Here is a 25,285-nt window from a genome sequence, read left to right as displayed (position 1 = left end):
GACTAGTTCAGCCCCAGCCCGGGCGGGAGCTGAGCCCGGCGGGGAGGCGGGGACGCGGGTCTCCGGGTCGCACCGCGGTGCCCCCGCGCCCTCCTCGCGCCCCCGCGCCGCCGGTCACAGCATCTCGTGCGGCGCCGGCCCCGAGGCCTCCGGTCCACAGACCAGGGCGAGGGGCCCGGCCTGGCCGCCCGCCGGCTTTGTGACTTGCCCGGATTACCTAAACTCTCTGGCTCAGGGGGCAGGTGGGCAGATGAGGACCCCCCTGCGGTGCTAAGTGGGGCCCCGCCCGTCCAGGACCCGACGCAGAGCCGCGCGTGCGGGAAGGTTGCGCGGACAGCAGGTCCCCCTGAGCTGCGGGCAGAGAGCCCGGCGTCACACGTCTACCCACTTAGTCACCGTCCTCCGTCGTCTGTGTTCTGTGCGAAAACTATCACATCAGATGGGCTCCACCTCTCCTCCCATCTCAGCTGGTGTGACGTTCCCCAAAGGTTTTAGTGCCACAGCTCTCGTGTGGGATCCCTAACGGGTTTTCAGGCAGAAAAACCACACGTAAGTGTAACTTCTGGTGGGACTCGTGGTCGGCTTGACGGTGACGCGCCCACCCCGCCGAGACGTGCGCGTCTTCGTCCTGGAACCCGTGGCAGCACCGCCTCCCGTGGTGGGAATCAGTGACGGGGCTGCAGGTGGGAGCCCAGGTGATCCGGGTGGAGGCAGCGTGATCACCGAGCCTTTATAAGGGGGAGGCGGGCGGCTCCGCGCCGCCGTAGGAGGCGGGATGCGAAGGCGGCGTCTTGCTCCAGGGACGCCAGGCCGCCTCCAGACGCCGAAACAGTCAAGGACGTCTTCCCTCGGGCCCCACTCAGCACCCTGGTGTCACACTTCTGATGGTGAGACACCCCTTCTGTTGTCTTGAGGCGCTGTGTTTGTGGTGACTTGTTACCCCTGCAGGCGTGCTGGGCGCCGTCAGTGACGCCCCGCAAATTCTCTGCAGGCGTCCCTAGAGCCGCCTGAGACCCAAGACGCCGTTCCCCATCCGGTTCCCTGAGGCTGCTCTCTCCTGTGGCCCCTTGCTTTTAGGTTTCTCTGAGGTTCAGCGATAGTACGTCCCCCCGCCATCCCGCCCCGCAGCTTGAGCGGGGAAGGGAGTCTCTCTACTCTGCTTTCAAACTGGCAGAGCAACAACCGCGGGGCCTCTAATTATTCATTTGTTACAAGTGTGCTGTGGGTTCCAGGGCCTTGCTGAGCGAGCTGGCCACGGACGGAGCCAGGGCAAACTCATCACTGCTCATGGGATAAACGGTTCTGTATGTTTAACTGCGGCTAGAAATAGGAAGGGAATCCTTTTTTTTTTTTCCTTCCGTGCAATCTCATAAGCACACTTAAAGGCCACTAAGGACTTAAACCATCTCATACTTTTCTTATGTTTAGAGAAGTAAAATTTAAAATTAACACTGTCCACATTGTTCTTGGAAATGAAAGTTGTTTACAGTAACAACTACCTTTTTAGGAAGAGCTGTTCCATGGACTGTAGTACATATTTTGCTGCCTTGTGAAGTATCTGAGAGTTGACTGTTTTCTTGAGACTAATGAGTGCGGAGAGCACTGCAGGTTGAGTCACTTCAGGAATAATGAAACATTCAATTAAAATTAAAATGCTTTTGTAATGGCTATAATTACAGAGGAATGTTTTACAGAGAAAAAGAACTATATTTGAAAGATCTATTTTGAGTTTTTTGTAATTTAAATGTAAGAAGGGTGGAAGAAACAATCACTTTAAATGTTCCTTTGTTTTCAAATGAATGTAGATAGAAATTCTCAAAAGTACTTGTTTCAAGGTATTCTGAATTTGATAACTTCCTCTGGAAGAAGATTCAGCGGTGGTAAATAGAATGGGAGGGTAAAAGGAATCAGTAACTTGGAGGATAAAGTAAAATCAAGCAGAAAGCTTTCTGATGGCCTAAACCACTGACTCAAAAGCTCTGCCTGATAGTTTCTCAGTTTCCTCTGCAGTGTAAGCGGAATCACCTGGGGAGCATTCAACGTCAGACCCCTGATCCCTGCACCAGAGGCTGGTTTAATTGGCTTGGGGTGTGGCCTGATGTGTTTTAAAGCTTCTTTCTCCCTAAGTGATTGTAGGATTTAGCCAAGCCTGCCAACCAGCCTGCATTTCTCACTGGTATCTGTGACACTAGAATCCATCCTTAGTCGATGGCCTTGCCCCCTCTCAGCTTAAAAAAAAAAAAAGAAAAGAAAAGAAAAGAAGAAATTTGTGGCTGGTTGAGCCTCAGGTGTGATTTTCAAAATGGTATTACACCCTCCATGGAAGGCCAGCTATGACTCAGCCTAAGCCCAGCACGCAGAATAGCTGCCTCGATGACTTTATAGACTAAATGTTATCAACATATCCAAGACTCCTGCCAGAAAGTTTATCTTCCTATTGAAAAATACTTGAACAGCTCAGATCTGTTAGTAGGTGGGAGAGTGGATGGTTAAGAGCTCTTGCTGGGAGAAGCATCTTATGCTATGACTCCCGTTCTTTACCCTGGGAAACACTCCCTCTCTTTAGTGGTCCCTTATTTACACTGGTCTCCAACATGTACCAGTGTCTACAGGCCTGCTGTGAAATGACCTTAACTGGGCTGAGAAGGAAAGGAAAAAGGAGTACATTTTGCAGATGTGTGGACATTCAGAGTTATTCTGCTTTAACTGAAGGGACTTATTTGCTTTTAAATTTTCCCAATTTATTGTAATACTCATTCAGCAATCTTGTAATAATTATCTTGTGATCTTGTAAAAATCTTGTAATACATATCACTATTTTTAAATGTAATGGATCATTGATACCAATAATTTTGCCTCTTTTCTAGTGTGCTCGGTCGACTTGACTAAACTAGAAGCTGAGTGTGGTTGAGGGGATGTGGACAGAGGGCTTGCTTTGATCTCGCTGTGCCTCGGGCTCATTTCTTAGAGGGTGAATACTGTGCATGATGCCTTAAAGAGTTTTAAAAGTTAAAGTTCAGTTGAGGCTGTTTCTTCCTGCCAGGATGTTCTTACATTGTCAGCTTGGACAAACTGGTTGTAAGCTTCAGTCTTTGCTCCTACCTCAAACTATATAAACAAACTGTAATGATAGAAAACATCTAAATACAGCATGGTCAAAAAGAATAAAAGGGTTTCTCAGAGGAGCAGGAACTGTGAGGAATTCTTAAAGTAGGTAAGATTGTACTGAGGGTGAAGGGCAGCTCACTGAATATTGAGAGTCTGCAGGAGAGAAGTTCACAACTGATAGCGGGCATGTCAAGGGTGGTAAATGCCTGGAGGTGGGGCACCCCGGGAGCAGGAGAGGCTGAGGAGCATCTAACAGGGAGGGTAACTCGGGGGCTGCAGAGGGACCAGTCAGACTGCTTGATTCTGTTCATCCCTATGAGACCGCATCTAACGGAAGTGGGAGTGGTCCTGAACACAGGCAGAATGGTGTTCTGAATGGCAGACGATGTCAAGCTCAGTAGACGGGACTGACACTCCCTACTGTGGCTCTTCCCATTCTGGGAAGCAGAAGTATACAGTTGTAAGGCTCTTCCGTGTGTATTGAAAATACACTAAAAAGTGTATATTGTAAACCTATTTCAAACAAAGAAGTGCAGCCAATAAGCTTATAGGGGAAATAAAAAAGAGGTCTAGAATTACTCCGTCTACAAGAAGGTAGAAAAGAGAAAGATGTGCAAAGAACAACTGGTAACATTGGCCTTATCAGATGACTAATGTTGAGCATCTCTTCTTGTCTTTTGCCATCCATATATTTTTTGATGCAATATCTGTTCATGTATTTTGTCTGTCTTTTATATTAGGTTTGTAAAAAAAAAATACTGAGATTTGAGCATTCTTTTATCGTCTTTCTCCAACACATAACTTGCAAGAAGATAGAATTCAGGTATGGTTGTATTTGAGAAAGATACAATTCTTTCTCAGATACATAACTTGCAAAAAATTTTTCCTAGACTGTGGTTTGGCTTTACATTTTAACTGTATATATTGAAGATGACATTTAAATTTCTGATAAGGCCAATGTTACCAATTTATTTCATGAATTACTGCTCTAAGTGTCGTATTTAAGAAATCTTTGCAAGCCCAATTTCAAAGACCTTTCACGTGCGTTTACTTCTAGAAGTTTTAGTTCTAAGCTTTACATTTAATTATATGATCCATTTTGATTTAATTTTTGTATATTGTATAAGGTGTGGAATAGAGTTCACTTTTTTCTGCACTTGGCCATACAACTTTCCTACATTTGGAAAACAACACCTTCTTTACTGAATTGTCTTTTAGCCTATGTCAGATATCACTTGTGCGTGTGTGTGGCCCACTTCTGGACTTACTGTTCCATTTCATTGATTTACTTGCCTGTGTTGATGCCAATTACACACTGTCTTTTTATGACTTAAAATTTTGTGGTCTGATTGCACTCTCTAATTTTATTCTTTTAGAAGTGTTTTGGCTATTCTAACTTCTTTGCATTTCCATGTGAATTAGAGTATCACCTTATCAATTTCTACAAAAAGTCCTGTTGTTTTTTTGTTGTTGTTGTTGCTGGGAGTGCATTGCATCTATAGATCAATTCAGAGAGAACTGACATCTTCACAACATTGAGTCATCTGACTCAAAAACAGTATGTTTTCCCCTTTATTGGGGTATTTCTAAGTTTCTCTCAGCAATGTGTTGTAGTATTCAATGCACAGGTCCTGCACAACTTTTGTCAGATTTATTCCAAAGAATTTGTTAAGTTTGATGCTATTGTGAATTGTTTTTGAAATTTCAGTTCTCAATTGTTTATTGCTAGTATGGGCAAAGGCAGTATTTTATTGATCTTATATCCTCCAACCTTACTAAGCCACTTACTACTCTTGTAGCTTTTTGTAGATTGTATCAGATTTCCTACATACACACACATGTACAATAAACATGTGATTAAGATAGTCTCACTTTTCTATCTGTTCTTTTTCAATGACTTGTTACACTGAGTAAAATGCCCAAAGTTCACTGTTCAGTAAAACAGTGAAATATTTTTTTTGTCTTTTTCCTGAGCTTTGAGAGAAAGCAGTGTCTCACCATTAATTTGGTGTTAGTTGTAGATTTATTGTAGATGTCCTTTATGTTGAACAAGTTCCCTTGTATTCCTGCTTTGCTGAGAGTATCAGGAAATGGATGTTGGATTTTGTCAAAATGCTTTTTCTGGGTTTATTAAGATCATCATACTCCTTTTATATCTTAGTTTGTTAATAATATGGTGACTATTGATACAGATTCAAATGAAAACCAAACTTGTAATCCTAATTATGATGTATGTTTTAAAATATATTTATGGGGGGGAGGGTATAGCTCAGTAGTAGAGTGAATGCTTAGCAGGCACAAGGTCCTGGGTTCAATCCCCAGTACCTCCATTAAAATAAATGAAAAAATAAATTTGAAAAAAATTATCTTTTTAATCAATTTTTTAAAAAGAATTTTTATCTGTGTCGATGAAACATACTGTCATGTAGTTTTCTTTACAATGGTTAGTTTTGGCCTAATTGGATATATTAGGAGGTACTCCAAATTTTTCCACTTATATTTGGTAGAATTCACCAGTGAAGACATATGAACCCCAATAACTTTCCTTGTTGGAAAGTTTCTTAAATTACAAAGTCATTTTCTGTAATAGATACAGAGCTTCTCAAGTTAAGTTTTTTTTTATCATTGAAGGAATTTGTCATGTCATTGGAGTTGCTGAATAGATTGAAATTCTCTTTGTATTTGTAGAATCTGATCTGTAGTTACGTTTTCTTTTAACCCTTTTTCCCCCCAGACTACTCTGACAAGAGTCACTTGTTTTTTCCCCTGTAAGAGCCAGTTTGGGTTTACATTGAGTTTTCTTTATCTTTTTTCCCCTCTGTTTGTATGAGTTCTGATCACTAACACTTCCTTTCATCTCCTAATTTTGTATTTAATTTGCTCTTTTTCTGTTGCTAAAATGCAACACGAGATCATGAATTTGAGCTTTCTTTTTTGCTAATACAATTTCATGCTCTACATTTCTGCCTTTGTATGGTTTTAGTGGCATTTCACTTGTATTTTGTGCTTTCATTTGTATTCAGTTCAGAACACTTTCTCATTTTCTTTTTGATTTTTGCCTTGACCCACGTTTCATTTAGGAGTTATTTAATTTCCAATTATGTAAGAATTATGTTTGTTAATTTTTAGTTCCACTGTGGGCGGAGAACATACTTTGTATGAATTGAATCCTTTGGAATTTGAGACTTTTGTTACGATGTGATGTCTGTCTGGTAAGTGCTTCTTGTGCACTTGAGAAGAATGTGTATATTCTGCTGCTGAGGAGATTACTCTAAAATTTTCAAATGAGTTGATTTGATAACAGTATTACTGAAGTCTTCCATAAACTTTTGGATTGTCTACCTGTTTATCAATTACTGAGAAAGTAGTATTGAAATCTTCAACTATAGATGTGGAAATGCCTATTTCTCCGCAGTTCTGTCAGGTTTTGCTTCATGTATTTTGAAGATCTGTTGTGCGTGTAAAGTGTAGGACTTTCTTGTCTTCTAGGTGAATCGACCTTTTTATCATTTTGAAAAGACTTTGCTCATTCTTGGCTGCATTCTTCTGTCGTCTACTTGGCCTACTGTTAATGTAGTCAGAGCATATTTGATTAGTTTAGGATGGTCTGTCACTTCCATCCCCTTACTTTTAACCTACTTAGATATTAATATTTAAAGTACATTTCTTTTAAGCAGCGTAACGTTGGGACATGCCTTTTTATCTACTCTGACAATCTCTGTCTTGTGATTATAGTCATTTATATTCAGTATGCGATGGTTGCATTGATGTTACATTTGAAGTTACTAGTGGAGCTTATGACTGACCAGCTTCAAATTCAACACGAATGAAGGAATTTTTCTTCCCACATTTTATTCCCACAGGTTGGAAAGAAGAATTCTTCAGTTTGTCACCAAACTGAACATAAAAATAAACACCTATTTTCCTTCCTTCCTATATTTGCTTTTATAAAGTGCTAACGCAAAACAAAAGTAACTGCAATATTTAACAAGAGAGATGATAAATTAATCCTATCTTTCACTGCAGAGGTGGGAGCCTGCTTTAAACAAGAAATACCTTAACTGGGAAATTCTCAGCTTTTATAGACAGTACCATACGATGTGTGTAAAGCTGAGTAAATATCTCTTAAATTGCACCACTTATGTCTTCTTGGATATTTAATCTGGTGCTTGTTGAGCCAGTCCCTAACATTGGCTTTCTAGGTTCCTGAGATTATGCTCAGGCTTGTAATCTGTTTTAAAGTTGTAAGCTCATGGTACAGTGAAAAGTGCTCAGATAAGTCATCTTCACATACAGGAAGACTTAGGTCCCGCTGATCACATTCCCAAAGTTGTCCAATACATATGCTGCATTTTGTGCAGAATGTGATTTTTTTTTTCCGATTGAAGGAATATGATTTTCTCCTTCCGCATAACTCCATCAAAAGAAGGTAATATGTTTGATAAAGGTGGAGGTTAAATTATAGTAAATAGCCTAAGACTTATGTATGCATCCAATGAGGAAAATTCAGTATCTTTACCTTCATATTTCTTGATATATATCTTACATGTAAGTGACTAATACGTATTATACATATGGTATATAAGACATTGAACTTGAACTGTTCACAAAGTTGCTAATGCACAGACTATTACATCTAATGACTGTGTTTTTGACACACTTCACTCAGTTATTAACAACTAGAGGATGGATATTTCAGTTTAACTTAGAAGTCAAATTTAATAGCTGCCTGTGTTGTAAAGACAAGCTCCTAACAGGATCTCCCTTTGTTCAACTCATAGTTGTAACTGTTTGGAGCACTTCTGTCCACTTGTATAATGATGGCTTTCTAAAGGCACAAAATACTGGGTAACTTGGTTATCATATATAGAGGCCTATTAGGTTGTTAGAAAAATTAGGTCATAGAACATTTTCAGCAAAGACTATGATCTTAGCTGTGAAATCCTGGGTACTGAGACATATAATTACATTTCTGACAAAAAGATATGATACCTTTTAAATAATGGTGCCAGCATGCAGCACTGGAGACTATTGAGTCAAGAATTTTGAGTACTGATTTGCCTGTGATGCCCTAATGTGACAGTCTGAGGACAGTCATGAAAACATGACCCTGGATAGAACTTCACATGGCCTTTACTAATCTAGAAAATGGTTCCTTTAGCCAAGTCAGGAGGGCAGTTTTCAGAGCCCGTGGTGACCACATGATGTTCGGATAATTAGTCCGAAAACTCTCGGCCCTGGGAACAGCAGCTTCTCGTTTTTTATGGGTGACTGTGGGCTGAGAAGGGGTGTCCTAGGGTTGTGCTGGAACGTGTGATTTGGAGATAGAGCATTCCTGGTTCATGTCACAAGTTCATAGCACATTAAGCCTCATCCGCAGCTGAACGAGTCCGCACGGGGGACGGGAGGTGGGGAGCAGCTGGGCAGGGAGAGCCAGCAGGCGGAGCTCCCGCAGGGCCGTGTGTCACCAGGGTCACAGGTGCTCCTGAGCTGTAAGTACGGACAGAAAGCCAGAGATTTTGATAGAAACAGTATTGGAAAGGGCAGCTGATCCCAAAAAAATCTCAGAAAAGTTAAGTAACGTACTGATATTTATGCCTTTCAGATGATATGCTGGATACCGAGGATAATGGTGTTGAAATCACTTAATGTTATTAATTTAATTTCTCAAGTATTTGGAAAAGTTTGAATTCAGAATGCCATCAGCACAGCGTCTTGTTTTTTCTAGTACTTCTTGTGGAAGAGTGTGTGTGTGTGTGTGTGTGTGTGTGTGTGTGTTTGTGTGTGTGTGTGACCATCTTTGGAAAATACAGATGCACAGTGTGTATAATACGTATCAGCTCTAGACTCTGCTTACAATGTGATGTTGACGTGCCTCCACCGACAGGCGTGGTCTGTGTTCCCTCCCTTCAAGCCTGGGTGGGCTTCTGTGACGACTTTGACCAACAGAATGTAGCTGAGTGACGTTGCACAACTTCTGGGTCTGGCCAGAAGAGGCAGTGCGGCTTCTACCTGGCTGTCCTCGGGGAAGGCTTGCCCTTGAACTGGACAGACTGCTTGTGAGGTTGTTCTGACTGATGGTCCCAGCCAGTCCCCCAGCTGACATCCACCCCTCTGATCACGCGTGTGAACCAGTGAGCTCCAACGTGCTTCAGACCTAGATTTTGAGTTTTCTGGCTGTGTTCCTGATGTTGGTGAGCAGAAGTGAAAATCATATCCAGTGTGTCCTTTGTGAACTGGTTACCAGTGGAAACTGAGAGGTAATAATTATGTCCAGCCTTTAAGTTTGGGGGTGATGTGTGGTGCAGCGACAGGTAACTGACATTCCCTGCAGCTCTGGTGCTGAGTTCTTAAGGTTGTGTCTCTGCCCTTCGTTCCACCCCCATGCTTGTCCCCCAGCCCACAGATGCTCGGACTTAACTACTTTCTGCTTCAGTGGCAAGGCTTAGGAGCTGTGATGTGACTACCAGCCCCAGTGTCAGGGGGAAGAATGAGTCCGGACAGGGACAGGACGTCCCGGGAAGAGTGATTATTCCTGCAACAGGTACTACAAGTGGGTGAGTCCAGTGGTGAAGGAGAAACATCAGGTCCAGCAGCGCTTTGGGTCCCATTTACACGTCATTTCGTTACAAAGTTAACTTGTTTTTTGCTTAGATTACCCATTATTTAAAAAAGTTATAAAATTCTAACTTGATACGGATATTCTTTCACCGTTAGAATGCATTAGCGATGCTTAAGCATTGGATTGTTGTGCCATCCTAAGATTTAGAAACACCACTTTTAATAGGTTAGTACTTACAGTAGACAGTTATTTGAAGTTGTTAAAATAGACTTTTGCCTTAGATATTTGGGCAGCTGACGTGAATGCAGATTATTTCTGAAGAATCACAATGAGGGTTCAGTGAAGTTGTGCTTACATTGTTTGTAACCATACCTAGTTGGCAGGTGGGACAGTGGATCTTGAATCTGTAGGTAATTTTGATGAAAAAGTCAGTGAGTTAACCCTTTTCTCAGTCACCTGGATAATGCAGTATTTCTGCTTTCCTGTACATTCTTTTCATTGATCTCTAGAGAAATTGTCAAGTCCTCTCCTTTCGCCAACAAATTATTGAAGGAAATCTTGCGTTGATAACTAGTGATTCACAGGTAACTCGTCAGTGAGAGTGACTTATCTTATTTTTCAGCCAGGCGTGCTTATAGAGATATGAAAAGTGTTAAACTCGAGCGTCCTTTTTGAATGGAAGTTTGGAAGTTAAATGCTTCACCTGGAACTTTTCTGTCAATATCAGTAGAGTAACACTGGGGGAAGTGCTGTGGATTCATGACCGTGCCTAGATGGCTGTGCTAAAAGCCTTTGGGTAGAGTATCCCACAGTACCTACTGCTGTAATACACTGTGGTCAAAATTAAAGCAAATTAAGGCAGGTACCCCTACTAAAATTTTGCACAATGTAACTTTTTAAATAGGGACACAGACATACACCTTTCCAGTGTTATTGGCAGGTGAGTGCTCATGGGTCCTCTAGCCTGTCCCCTTGGGATCCCTCCTTCCCCTTAGGATGTCTGCTGGGTCAGAGCGTGTATGTTTTGGTTTGAGTCTCGCCCTACCAGTGTAGTGTAATAAACCCCTTCGTGCAGTCTGCCCCAGCTCTTTTGACAACACTTATGATCCATGACTACTCCTGTTTGCCTGGAACACTCAATATTTATAATCCTAGCCGATTGGACCTTCCATGAAGGTCTTATCTTCCCACCATCCAATCCACTTCATTTTCAGGTCAACCGCCCCTAGCTAGCTTCCATACCTCAACTAGGCCTGTGTGATTGTCCCCACAGTATATGTTTCCAAAGACGATGGGTTTGGTAGTGCAGGACTTGGAAGATATTTAGAAACTCAAACTTACTTCGAATGACTGAATTGAACCTTGAATAATAGGGATAATTGGAAGTTTTCTGGCAACAAGAGCAAAGGGTCCAAAAAAGCTCAGGGTATGACTTTGAAGAGTGATGGGTTCAGAGAGGAGAGGGTGAAGGGATGACCAGTATATGAAGCTGGAAGTGCAGAATGAAGCCTTCAAATCCAGCTTACCTGCTACTGCGATTCAGAATTTCCCAAAGCACAATGGACAAAAAAACCCCTTTTTCCTCTGAATTTCCCGCAGTTTTTTAAACTCTTCTACACAAACTTTCATACACCGCCTGGTATTACAGGCATCTGAAAATATAACTTACCTCACTGAAAATTTACCTATTCAAGGCACACTGTATTTTTCAGGTTTCTGGTCCCAGAAATGCTTAGCATTTTAGCTTATGTAATGGATATTCAATCATTAGTTAAATAAATATTTCAAAGGAAAAATATTGTACAGACTACTTTAAAACTGGCTTTTAAAAGGCCAGAAATCAAGAAAAAAAACAAGTGGTCTAAATTACACGCTGAACAGTATTTGTACTTCTCATTTCTGGGAATATAATTAGAAATGAGATTATTTATAGTTAACTGTACGTAAAACTAAGACTCGTAAAACAAAATGCCTGATTTCTTTGTGGTGTGAAGACTAAAGAAATAGATTTTAGATGTTTGCTTTCATGAGAATTTCTTCTTCCCTATTCTGTAATTTAATAAAATTACCTTTCAAATCTTGAGATTTGATTCTAAGTTTCTGGAAACAAAATCAGTGGTGTTTTAAAATACAGATTATTAGACCATGATTTATTGTAGCAATTATATTTCTAAAACTATAAAACATAGACTCACTAGACCTAAGGGTGGGGACATCTTTTATCTTTCTGTCCCAGAGTTTAGTGTGTTCCTTACACAGAATATGTTCACTGTATGTTTGAACTGAACTAAATTGATACAAGAGAAAGAATGAATATGAAGAAAAGCATATATGTGTCAACATGTACATTTTTACGTATGTGATCTTAAAGACGTTCACATTATAGTAAAAATACTTGCCAGCATTCATAGAAAGGACATAAATGGGGGGAAAAACAAAGTAGGAGCCAAAGTGGGAATTGTAGAAGATGTTAAAAATTTGTGAAAAGAAATTTTATATTAAGGGGAAAATATCTTATGTATAGGAAAAGTTAAATAAGCATTAAGGATAAATACCAGCTCAAGATATTAATGAGTAAACTAGACTGTGATGTATTTATTTGCCATCCATCATCCTTTTGTCCTTTATGACACCATCCCAGCTCCCCCAGGAAGGGGCATTTCTCTGCGTCTGTGAAGTAATATACCTGGATGCTTGCCCGCCTATTTCTGTTATAAAGTAGCTGATCTCCTTCTCCTAGGTCTCTTTTCTTCACCGTTTATAGCTAAATACCTGACATATGATCTTGGCCCAGTGGAACTTCTCTCTTGGGGCACTGAGGCTTAATTGTTAGGATGAGGAGGTTAAAATGTTCACAGTTGATACAGTTGATGGAAGTGCCTGTATGTGTGTGTTGGTCCCAGCTACAGAGAGCTGCGTGTTCACGTCTGGTCCGACTGTGCTGATGGAGCCTACAGTCGTAATCACTTAAAGTTAGGCAGAGTTGCTTGTTTTATTCTTCTTTGGATTTTTTTTTCTCTTAAAAATCCCTAATAAAACAACTGTTAAATAATACACACTAGGAGATCAGAGGAAGGAGAGATCGCTTTATGCTGGAGTCTGTGGAAACGCTTTCTCAGAAGAGATATTTGACGTGGGACTTGAAGGATGGGTAGAAATTGACTATGTTAAGTGGAGAAGGAAGAACATTCTGTGATGGGGAAAGCCTGGTACCAACAACTGGAGGCTGAAAAATGTGTATTGCCTTTGGAGGAAATTGAGTAGGAAGAAACCATTTCATGTTATAAATAAAGGGTGAAAAAATAGATTGAGAATGCATTATTTAAATCTTGACACTGGGTTTAAGAATTTAGGCTTTTTTTATAGTATGTACGTTGGACATAAAAAATTGGAAGACGTGAAGTTTAGGTTATACTGCAAAAGTGAGTGAAGCCCTTGTTTAGAAAAGAAACGATTATTTACCTATGGATAAAAAGTAATCATTCATATTTGGCCTTTACCTTTTGAGATTTTAGTTTCAAATTATGGATAATCTGGTACATAAAATACATAATTTAAAATTAATATTACAAATATATAAATTCTAAGTGTAACTCAAAGTTATATTTCTAAGAATGGCAAAACAAAGATTTTTTAATGATTAATTTTGAGGTCTTTGAATAGGATTTGTGGAAAATGAAAATTAAGACAAAAATAAGTCAAAAATTACAAAATATATCTACAAAGAGATTTCTGATAAGAAATTGAGGGAGAAATTCTGTTCATAGAGTTAGAAGGAAATTGTATCCTTATATAAAATTAGGTGAGTATTGACATGCAACCTGTATAACTCAGGATCCAAAATTTGGTTGGGTCTAAAATAACCACTGTGATGTCTCTGTTAACTAAATTAACAGGGTAGATTATAGAGCAGCATTTTATTACTATTACTGATGAAAAGTAAATATTGCAATCAATCATCTAAGTGAAATTTTGGCATGGCTTAAGCAGAACCTCTGGATTTTGATAGAAATTTTGTTTTCATGATCTATACAAAGTTTAGCTCCCTCTTTTTAGGTAATTTATTCTGCAGATATTTCTTTTCAACTTTTTAATTTCCTGACTACTCTGGTTTTGATGAATAATAAGAAAATAATGGAGCTTTGATCTTGGGTACCATCAACATCTGTGCTGTCCAAAATTGTAGCCATTAGCCATATGTTCCTACTGAGCTCTTGAAACGTGGCTAGTTTGAATTGAAATGTACCGTAAGTGTAACATGCACACTGACTTTTGAAGACTTAGTAAGAAGTTTTTAAGTATACCCAGAATAAAATATATATAGTTTGGAAAAAGATATTAATAAATTTCACTTTTTACTTTTTAACATGATTGCTAGCAATTTAAAATTGTCTATCACAGAACTGATCAAGAGCTTGAAATAATGAAGTCATTGTAATTGTGGAAGGAAAGCCCTCTCTCTTCCAGATTGTCTGATCAAACACCCAGCAGCCTTATTGTGTAAGCAAATTGCTTAATTGTAGCCAGAGTTTATCATGGCATCTGGGAACCTTGTCTCCAAGTGCTTCTAATTGGTGCCTACAGAGCTAGGATTTAGCAATGGAAGTTGAGGGGCTCAGAGAATATTCAGTACATGTTAATTTACTGTGGATTTCCAGGCTCTGTCTCCATCTTGATCATATAGGGAGGAGGCATGCACTTACTTCAGTGGGCAATGGCCCTCCACAGTGGCTGTCCAGGGTATATGCAGCCTCGATGGAAGGGCAGACAAGAGCCCAGTCTTCACTTCTGAGATCAGATTGAATAATGGATTTACATACTTGCTAACAGTATTGGCTTGCTTTTGGTTAAAAATGTTATCTTAAATGACAGGTTTGTTTTAATTCGATACATAGACCATCTTTACTGAAGAACATCAAAATTAGTTTTTTTTTAAGATGCTTATCTTTTGTTTTCTCAGGGGATGACTTAAGATTTCCCATGTCACCATATGTATAGAACAAATTATTTTTTGAATAAATGCAACTTTGCAAGTGTCATTTATCAAATTTACAAGATTGTTTCCTAATATGCTTTGTCTGTCAACTTTCTTGGTGATTCTTTTACACCCCACAGTGAAAATGACCCATCATACAATCTGTTGATGGCATTCATTGAATTAGAATTAGGCTTATAATAAATCTTGCATAGTTTAAAGTACAATAACCAGGAGGGTATGTTATTTAACAGGCGGCATTTCCATCTGGTGTATGTTGGTAATGAGTGGGTATTCCAGTGTGAGAGCATAAGATGTGCCCTGGTGCCTACACATCTCAACCAGGCAGTGTCTTTATTAAGCACAAGTATTTTGCATTACAATTTAACATCTTCCACAGAATTGTCTAAAGAAAAATCCTATGTACCTTGAATATCTTCATTTTTAGACAGCTTTTTACCATTTTGTTCAACCTACACAACCACACAGTGTAAAATTTGATAAGCAGGTGTGTGTAGTGTGTAGTGCTGTGTTGGTGGAAACTTGCCCACGTTGGGATTAAGCTCTCTTTTAGATTCCCTGGTACCTTGCACTTACTAAACCATTTAGAAAAGCAAGCCATATACATAACTGTGAAACATTGAATTTTAGGCAGACATAGTATGCCATGAAGTATAAAATAAGAAGTTAAAGGTAAATACTGTGACATAATTCTGAGATTTTGTGCCAAATGGTGTGATATTCCTAAATCCATTGGGGAAGCTTAAGCTGCGGTTGATTTAAAGGAGAAAATGGCGTCTTCTCAAGTGCATTTACTGTTTTGTTTTCCCCAAGTATCTTTATGTTGCAAAAAATTGAATGTAACTTTACGTTGTCAAAGAGCAGACCAGGAATGGCAATGTGATACCCATTTAGGAAGTGCTCTGTAAAGCTCTTGATGAACTGCAGGAAATCAAATGACTGAGGGACTTAATGCCAACTTACACTCCATGGACAAGTCCTAGATGTACTTGGATTATAAGTTTTTAAGACTTTTTAAATCCTAAATCTCCAAGTTTTATGTATTGGTGGGAAAAATTTTTAAGTGCAGAATTAGAAATCTATGAAAACTGCTAATTTTAATAGGTTCCAAAAGACCGAGGGGATCCAGCGCAATAATGACGTCACTGACCTTCACGTCCTTTGTCCTGGAACGTGATCACTCCTCTTCTAGCACATTCTCCTCTGTTTTGACTCCTTTCCCAGTGCAAACAACCTGTCAACATAATACTGTAATGATGACAGGCTTCCAAGACAGGTGTTTGTGCTTTTCCCTAGGTTACATATTTAATTCTCAGAGCAACCTCATGACATAGGCACCTAATTATGTCATTATTCAGATGAGGAGAAAGGGCTAGGACATTGTCTGGGTTACATAAGCAGCAAGTGGAGATGTCAGCCTTGACCTCGGATGAACTGGTCGAACTCCAGAGCTTTTAACTGCCAGGCTGTAGAGCCGCTCCCTGCCTTTCCAAGGATAGATCTTTTTTTTTTTTTTTTTTCAGTTTGTTTTAAAGATTATAATTTTTTAAAATTGAAGTATAATCAGTTACAATGTGTCAATTTCTGGTGTCCAGCACAATGTCCCAAGGCTAGATCTTTAATTCACGTGGCCTTTCTTTCTGATACACTGTCTCTTTACGACTCACTATTTCCTTTCCTTTGATGACTTGTAATTTTCTCCTCAGAATTTCGCTGAAAGTACATATCTCCCAAATTTCTGCTCTTATTACCAACTTAGCCTTATTCTTTCTGACTCTATTCTGACATTTGAAACAGCTGGGGCAGCCTCTTAAAACTACCTCCTCCTTGATTTCTGTATCAGTTTTACTGCTTCTCTTTCCTTCTTCATATTGCTTTTATTTCTCAATTACTGGCTTTGACTACCAGTATTTCTTGAAGCTTCCTTTTTAATCCTCCTCCTCAGACTCCCATTTTAACGGCTTCAGCTCTTGTTTCTGGGATGGTGATGCTTTGTCATCAGGAGTCCTGAATTCTCACTGGATGTCTGTTGTAATATTTTGAATGATCGAATATTCACTTCCACCGTCTCACCGATCTCCTCCATTCCAAGTTTCATCTAAGAGCAAGATTCGACAATAAATAAGGCAATTGTTGCAGCATTTTGCCAGATAAGTAGGACTTAAAACAATGTTTTTGTATTCTCATTGCCCTCTTAAAATAAGGGCAACAAATATTTGCTCTTTCCTCTGTGCACTGGCCTGGATTTTCTGGTCTGTCTGCATGTGGCATCTTCGTACTCCCTCTCTACCAGACCTCCTGTGTGTCCCCCACACCCCGCCCCATGTTCTCCTTTCTCCTCTGCTTTTCTCTCCTTCCACTGTCCAGAAATAGATCATGTTCTCCCCACCGTCCACAGGTCTGCTTTTCTCCCTCTTTGTCATGGTGCTCAGCATCCTGTCAAAATTCCAGTAGATGGTGATGGCAGAAATGGAAGCCAGCATCCTCATTCAGTGGGCTCCCTCCTTCCCCTCTTTCCCCTGTTCATCTTCATCTCTTGGGAATTGTTAAATTGTCCCAGCCTAATTGTTTAACCCTGGGTGTGTTTTATTATACTCAATTAGCAAGGGACGCCATTATTTCATCTCCATTCCCCACGCAGCACGGCAGTGCTCAGTGTGCGATAGGCATTCGAATAAGCACTTACTTTGATTGAGTCTTGGTCATAGAATACAAGTCCACAGCACGTGGAAAGCTGTGTGAGTTAGTTCCTTTTCTTTATGACACAACAAGAATTCTCTTTTCTGAAATGATAATGTGTTGCTACGTTGGGTTTAAGTCTTAAGAGTACTTCAGTGAATTCTGATTATGCTAAGGAATAATTTTTTAAAAGTTAACAATGAATTCTTAGAATTATTCAGGGACTAGGGAAGACAATACCTGTATACAAGGCTCATTTCTCAACCTTAAATGAAAAAATGCATACATACGAATTTGCCCATTTAACCAAATTTTACAAAGAAGGTCACTACTTTGGACTTTTTGTTTGCATGTAACTCTACTACCTATTTTTCTCATATAATAGTAATTTTACAGCACTCATTGTACCCTGCCTTGTGTCCTTCATTTGCCCTTGATGGCACCAGGGACTCAGTCACACACCTGCAGTGACTCGTTCACGTAATTCTGTTACCTGTGCTTCTTATACTAATTTGCGTTTGTTGTCATCATTAGGAAAATCATGTAAGACAAATATAGCCTTAAGTTTTCCTTTATCTAAAAGCCCCATGTGTGCACTGTGGGCCTTCCAAAGATGCTTCCGATTGTGTAACTGCATTTACTGAATAAAACCTCAGCCGGACAGTGAACGAGTGTTTTCACCGTGTGCGAGAGGCCATGTGTCAAAACTGACCTTTCATGTGAAACAGCTACAATTATTAGTTGATTTCAAGTGTCAAAGCCTCATCATAAGATAAGGATGTTAGTGAGGAAGTTTTTTTCATTTGATAACAGGTTTCAGAAAGAGTTATAGATGGATTTGATGTTTCTGTTTAAGGTTGAAAACAGCCTGAAGTGTGTTCCGAGCAATTTAGGTGACCACTTTTGAATTTGAGTTGTGTATCACAATTTTGGTTTCCTTGTAGAGAATTCATAAAGTCATAATAATGCTTTGAGCAATATCTTGTTTTTCCTTGTCTTTTTTAACTTTTAATTTTTTTCAAATTGAAGTGTAGTTGACTTACAATGTGTTAATTTGTGGTGTACAGCAGAGGGATTCAGTTGGAACAGATCTATGTTCCTTTTCATATTCTTGTCACTAAAGGTCATTACAAGATACTGAATATAGTTCCCTGTGCTGTACAGTAGGGCCTTGCTGTCTATTTTATATACAGTAATTAGCAACTGCAAATCCTGAACTCCCAGTTTATCCCTCCACCTCCTCTTTCCCGCTTGTTTTGCACGTCCGTGAGTCTGTTTCTGTTTTCTAAATAGGTTGATCTGTGTCGCTTTTTTAGATTGCACCTGTGTCCCTTGTCTTGTCTGAATGCTCACATGAGTGAGGTACAACTAATCTTTTATAAAAACAGTTTCACTGTGTTGATTGCAGGCTCTGTACTACATAAAGAAGCAGTAGATGATAATGAAAGCTCTTTAAAAAGTTAGATTATTTAGGCTAAATGCTTAATTCAGTTTACAGTTGATTACCAAATAAAGTGCTATGGTTTTATAAATAAAAGCTAAAAATAAAAAATTCAGGAAACAGGAGAAGGTCAAACCTGTTAGAAAAGCTGCTTCAGGAAAACTTCCACCGGGATTAACAAGGAAAGTTTCTCGACAGACTGTAGCTTCCCTCTACACGTCAGCATAGCATGTAGCTTGACTCAGGAAGGCCTGCCGAAATTGTTAGTGTGTGCAGATTGCATAGAGATGATGAAACACAATCATGCAAAATAGAAGTGTTAAAAGAACACACCACAGAAACATTTTCGACTGAAAATGGAAAGTATAAAAATAACACACACAAGGTAGGACAGTGGAAACATAAGGAAGCTAAAGAGAAGAGTTTTTTTTTTTTTTTTTTAAAGGCAAAGAAAGGTATTTAACACTAAAATTATGGCATGTGATGGGCCTCAGGCCTACTTCCATCATAAAAAAAAATCTCCTGGCCGGAAACTAATGTGCCTTGTAATGGTTAGAGAGAAGTGAAGTCAGCCACGTGGGGAACTCGAAATAAGCCTCTTGTTAAATCCACCTGCGGTAGAGGAGATGTCACCTTGAAGGTTAGGAGAGCAGAAACGTGAACTTGATAGAAGAAATGCGTGCTAGGTGTGAGTTCAGATACAGAAGAACACCAAGTTTAAGTAAAATAAAAGTAGCATGGAAAAACTCAGTGCTGAACTCTTAAGCCAATCCCTTCCCTTCAAGGCCTTCGTTATCCTTAAAAGCACCCCTCTCTCCCCCGCTGTGGGTATGTGTGTGTGCAGACACATACATTGCTTTGGCTGGTACCGTGGAACCATGAGAAATGACTCTGTAGACTGAAACCGTGCAAAATGATCTTACTAATCGGTGGCAAAAATCCTGTTTTTTTTTTTCATGACTTTTATAAATTTTAGTCTAAACATTAAACACTCCTTTTCTGTTACTTATAAGTGTAAAGGGAAATGAAAAATAGTAAAATTAGTTCACTGTAATTTGATGCATTGGAGACATTGAGAATTGTTTTGTTTTTGTTTTTAGCCAAACTACAAGGAACATTGAACGTTATTCGGACAGCAACACTCGTCTCTTCACGTGAGGGAGGAAAGCGGAGAACTCTGAGGTGAGTGGGGGTCAGTCTCTGACCTAGAGCTGGTCCTACTGCCTGGCTCCTTCCATGGGTCCTGCAGTCTGTGGATCCTGCATCTTCCTGCCTCAGTCAGGATTGCCCTTGGGAGAGGATATTTGGTCTCTGTGTTTACAATGGCATGGGACAGCCAGTTCCTCGTAAAATATGTACCAAGAATAGTTCTGAATAGTACTTGCTTTTTTTGCTCACTGTACAGCTCCTGATATGGAGCAAGTGTCATTTGTGCGCCTACCCTAATTGTCATACTGAGTTGGGATCAGCTATCATTTTATCCTTGTGCCACTGATGTTGTGGAACATTGCCAAACTCCTTGTCATGTGAGGTTGTTACCCGTCTCTAATCTTCAGGGCAGCCTCATCCTGTTCCTCACAAGCACTTTCCTGTTTGATGTGGATCTGGTCACCCTCACTAAATTCCGCTGGCTGTGTGACCAGCGTGTCTGGGCCAGCGGCAGAGACCGCAGTCCCCTGGTTTCCTTCCCCTTTGGCTCCGTGTACGTCTGATTCTAATTTGACTGCTGGTGGTGTTTTGGGGTTTCTTTGCTGCACTTTCATTGGGATGAGCCTATTCCTGTGTGAACTGTCCAGTTTTGTAAAAATGCCACTTAGGTTTATCACCGGGAGACAAGGAGGCAACACCGCTATGTGCTTTGCTGTCTGTGAGTGAATTAAGTAACAGATGCACAGTGACGAGTCATCAGAGAAATCGGAGAGGTCTGAGTGGGCACTGATGGTGATCACATCTGTTACTTACATGGGGGTTTGCATTACTGAGGAGCTAACAGCAACGTTTGCACGTTATGCAGTTATTCACAGTCAATATAATGTGGTAACTGAAATCTGAGCAGTTGTCGGGACTGCGTCATCTAGCTGGAATTGCAGCACGGGGGAGCTCTGCGAGCACAGGCAGCCTTTGTGTGTGGGCGAGTTTTGTGTGCTCCGTTGTCCTCTCCTCAGACTCCTGAGCTGGGATGTTGTGAACGTGTTTTTACTGTTGTGTAAGGTGAAATATTTTCTCTCTGAGAATGTGACCCAAAAGTTAGCATAATTGTTTCAAGAGGAAAGTAGAGATGTTTGAGATGGTGCTGTAGTCTGAAGACAGTCCCAAGAGTAACTTTGGCCAGAGGGGAGGATGTGGAACTTGGGGGGGTTGGACACAATGAGTCGTTTGAGCCTCACAGCCATGAAAACTTCAAATTTTTTATTTATTGTGATTCAGTCAACGTCTCACATCGTACAAGTTTAAGGTGTATAATGTGTTGGCTTGATGAATTCATATGTTGCCACACGGACTGCTGGAACATTAGCTAATACCTCTGTCATGTCACATAATTGTCATCTCTTTCATGATGAGAACAATTAAGTCTCTTAGCAGCTTTGAAGTTGACAATGCAGTATTGTTGACTAGACTCACTATGCTGTGCATTCGATCTCCAGGACTTCCTCGTCTACTTCTTTATCTACTGGTTGCAAATTCTACCCTTAAGCAACTTTTCCCCAGTCCCTGCCCCACCCTCCCAACCCCTGATAACCACCATTCTAGTGTTTCTGTCAGGCCTGCTTGAAAAGCCTTAAATTAAGCTGTAACTTTATATTCAAGTGACCATATGTATAGTCTGAGTACGTACTGATGGGATTTTGAAAAATTGTTTTTAATACTTAAATTTTTAAACAAGTTTCTTAAAGTCTTAGATACAAAAGGAAGAGACTTGAGGCTCCCTCCTCTCTGAAAGCTGCTTTATCAGCATTTGCCTCTCGTCACAGAATTTCAGAGCTGGAGATCAAGGGCTTCTCTAGGACAAATCTTTTCCAGGTGAAAAAACAATGAATCAGAAAAGCAAAAAGGAGGAGGATCGTATTTTTCTCAAATAATCCAGTGCAGATGAAGTCTTCCTGTGAAGTTTACAATCTGGAAAGTACACTTTCATATCTGTTCGTTGACTTCATTTCTCGCAACAGCCCTCTGAGGTTGGCTAGCAGGAATTAAGGTCTCTGTGCCAGTGGAAACCAGATTTCAAGGAATCAGATGTCTTTCCTGAGGGAGCACAGCTGCAGACAGGAGCCCTCGTCTCCTCAGCCTGCAGGCGACACCTGCTCCCTCCTTGTGGCCGCACGTGTAGAAGTTGTTTCCATTTCCATTCACATGTCTAGACCCTCATTTACAGAAGCAGCTAAAACTTTGAGTGACTTCCCTGCAGAATGTCCTTGGCAAACTTGATCTCTTTTCCCGAAGATGTGCACGTGTTACTCTAAACTGCAAAAATACATAACTTGCTAGAACTGTTAATTCAGGGTCAGACAGAAAGCTTTCAGGACCCATCAACAAAAGGAAAATGATTAAACGGTTTACTTGGAAATGCAGACGGTTTTGCTGTTAAGTCACCTGCACACTGTTAATGTTTGCCTGCGGACCAGTCCAGGTGGACTCGGAGCCCCATTCTCCTGAGGTTCCCATCGTTTCTACTGCTGTCCACCTGTCTGATAATGACTTCATTAGCTGGTTGCCTTCTCCAGAGGGCTTCTAAACTTCTCGGACAAATTTTTGTGTCACATACCCATATTCATAATTCCTTTACTGCCAAAATATTTGCTACCTGGGCAGAGTTAGAGATACTAACACAAATTACATGAATGTATTAAGGAGATAAAATGCTAGACACGTTTTAAGGAGAATGTCTGTTCTTATTTAAAGAGTCTGAGTTCTCTATATCCCTGCCCTATACGGAAAGCAGCCATCTTGAAATAGAGAGGCTTACTACAGAAATGATGGGGACATTTTTGAAACAGTTGTAACTAAGTATATAAAATACACCTGTGATTTCTCCAGTGAATGCTTCATGCCTAACTTCCCTATGCAGAAGGCTTAAAGACGGCTAAAATTTTCATGCAGAAAATTGCGTGTCCACAGCAAACCCAACCTGCTAGACGAATTTTAAAAATACCTTTGAATCTTTTGTGTCAGAGTATGGGAAATAAAATGAATGATAAATTTAATGGGATAAACACTTGGAGGTATATTTGTGTAATGAAAGCTTTTACATTGAGAATATTACTGATGTAACATCTTACATAGACTTTTCTCAATAACATACAATTAACCACCCATTTCCCTTTGTCTTTCATGATGATGACAGGTCAAATAATATTTTCTGCAAACAGTAATTAGTTTTGAATAATTCCATTAGAATTTGTATGTTTCAATTTTTATAGCAATCAAATCATTGTAAGAGTCGCCATTTGAAAATTCAGTCAAATTTATCTGAATCTTAAGCTTGGAGAATCATAATTTATGAAATAGTCCAGTGGGATAATATACATTTAATAGCCTGAGACTGCACTTGGAGTTATCTGCATGTAACAAGCAATTTGTTCAAGGTGAAGATTCTAAAACACATATGAGGTTTGCATATTTCCTGGAGGTTCACATTAAATCCATCCAACAGTCAAATGACCTTGCCACCAGCTGCCTCTCAGAAAACTGGCATTTACATTTCTAAGGTTAAATAACACATGATGGGGAAACCCCAAAAGGAAGAATGATTACGAATCAGAGGAATATATCATAGGTTTTTCCCATCTTGCCTGACAATTCAAACCTTGGTATGATGCTCATGTCAAGCGCAATCTCTCTTCTTGTGAATTGTCTCTCTATTGGGCGTGACAACTCAAGTTCCTTGTGACAAACTGAAATAATTGTTCTACATAAGAGAGGGCCTTTTAAAAAAGGTGATGATTCTGGGTTATGGTCTCAAGTAGTGTGCGTGACTGTCCACGCCACCCGTCTCTTCACCACCTAAAGGCATCTGAAACATGCTGTGAGTAATAGGTACCAAGTTGGGAAGGTGTTTTAGATAATACGCTAGGTAGGTAGTACAATTCAAGTGAGAAAGTGATTCATTTATTTTTAGAATTCTAAGTAATTTCTAGAGAATTATATGTATATACTTAGGAAAAATAGTTTATAAACATTTAAACATAGTTAATAAAGAAAGCTTAGAACCCAAAATGATTAGTGATTATCCTTGGCGATTTTAAAAGAATTTCTAAAGGTAATTTTTTCTTGGCTTGACACCCCCCCCCCCAAACACCCCCCCATGCATCATAGCTCTGTGCTGGGCTTAAGTTTCTTCAAATTCAATAGAACTATTATTGACTCTCTTCAGCACTGGGCATTTTAAATAGATCATTGTGCTGTTTCATTTTATTAATCTGTATATAGTGCTTAAATTCGTCTTTTCAAATCATTGGATTTGCCTGTCTTGAATAAATGTAAAGAATTTGTCTTATTTTGTTTTCCTTAGGTGATAAGTAACATTTTTTCTTTTTCTTTTTTTTAAGTTTTGTTTTTATTAAATTGTAGTTGATTTACAATGTTAGTTTCAGGTATACAGCAAAGTGATTCAGTTACATCTATATGTGTGTGTGTGTGTGTGTGTGTGTGTGTGTGTGTGTGTATATATCAGATTCTTTTCCATCATAAGGAATAACTAACATTTTATTTTCACTTTCATTCTATTTGTTTTTGTCTGGTTTTTCAAGGGCTTGAAAGAAATCTCTGGATTTCCAGACATTGGATGTTGATGTGAGGTTGGGTTGTACATTGACTACAGTGTGGTTTGCTCATCCATTCTCTGCTGACTCGCCCACATTGCATTGTCCACTCCCCCATCCAGTGCAGGGGAGAGTAGACGTGGCTGCACAGGAGTCTTTCTGGGCATCAGGTGGAACTAGGGTTGTTCCACATCTCAATTAGCCCGAGTGTAAGCTGACTGACTTCCTCCAGTGTGTGAAGCATTCAGATTGAACTAGTTCTGTCTAAACGGCAGTCAATATTGACAGAATGATTCATACGGCATCTCCAAAGGTTTAATAAAATTAAGTCAGTTCACAGAGAATTGGTACCTATCATATAAGTGTCAAGCTGGTCCTACTCCTTTGATTAGGAGGTTGAATTCCCAGGACAGCAGGTTTTATAACCTCAAAAGTGGGGGAAAAGGTTTTCCACACTTGACAGTATCACACGATGCCAGGATCCAGCAGAAGAGACAGGATGACAAATAGTACTGTCCTCAGCGGTGTTTATCACTTACAGTTACATCGCTACTTTTATCTTCTCTCTCATCAGCTAGCAGCCTATCCAGCTTCTTTGACTTTTCCTCATAAGTCAGACCCTTTCATTCTTCATGTGATTTTTAAACCCCACTGATGATCTGACTTGTTTTAATTTCAGAAGAACCTAATTTCCTAATGGCTTTTTTTTCTAAACACATAGAAAGACCCACATTCGATAG

The sequence above is a fragment of the Camelus dromedarius genome, chromosome 22 (genome assembly GCF_036321535.1).
Source record: "Camelus dromedarius isolate mCamDro1 chromosome 22, mCamDro1.pat, whole genome shotgun sequence".
Taxonomy (NCBI): domain Eukaryota; kingdom Metazoa; phylum Chordata; class Mammalia; order Artiodactyla; family Camelidae; genus Camelus; species Camelus dromedarius.
Note: the sequence above shows the minus strand (reverse complement) of the source record.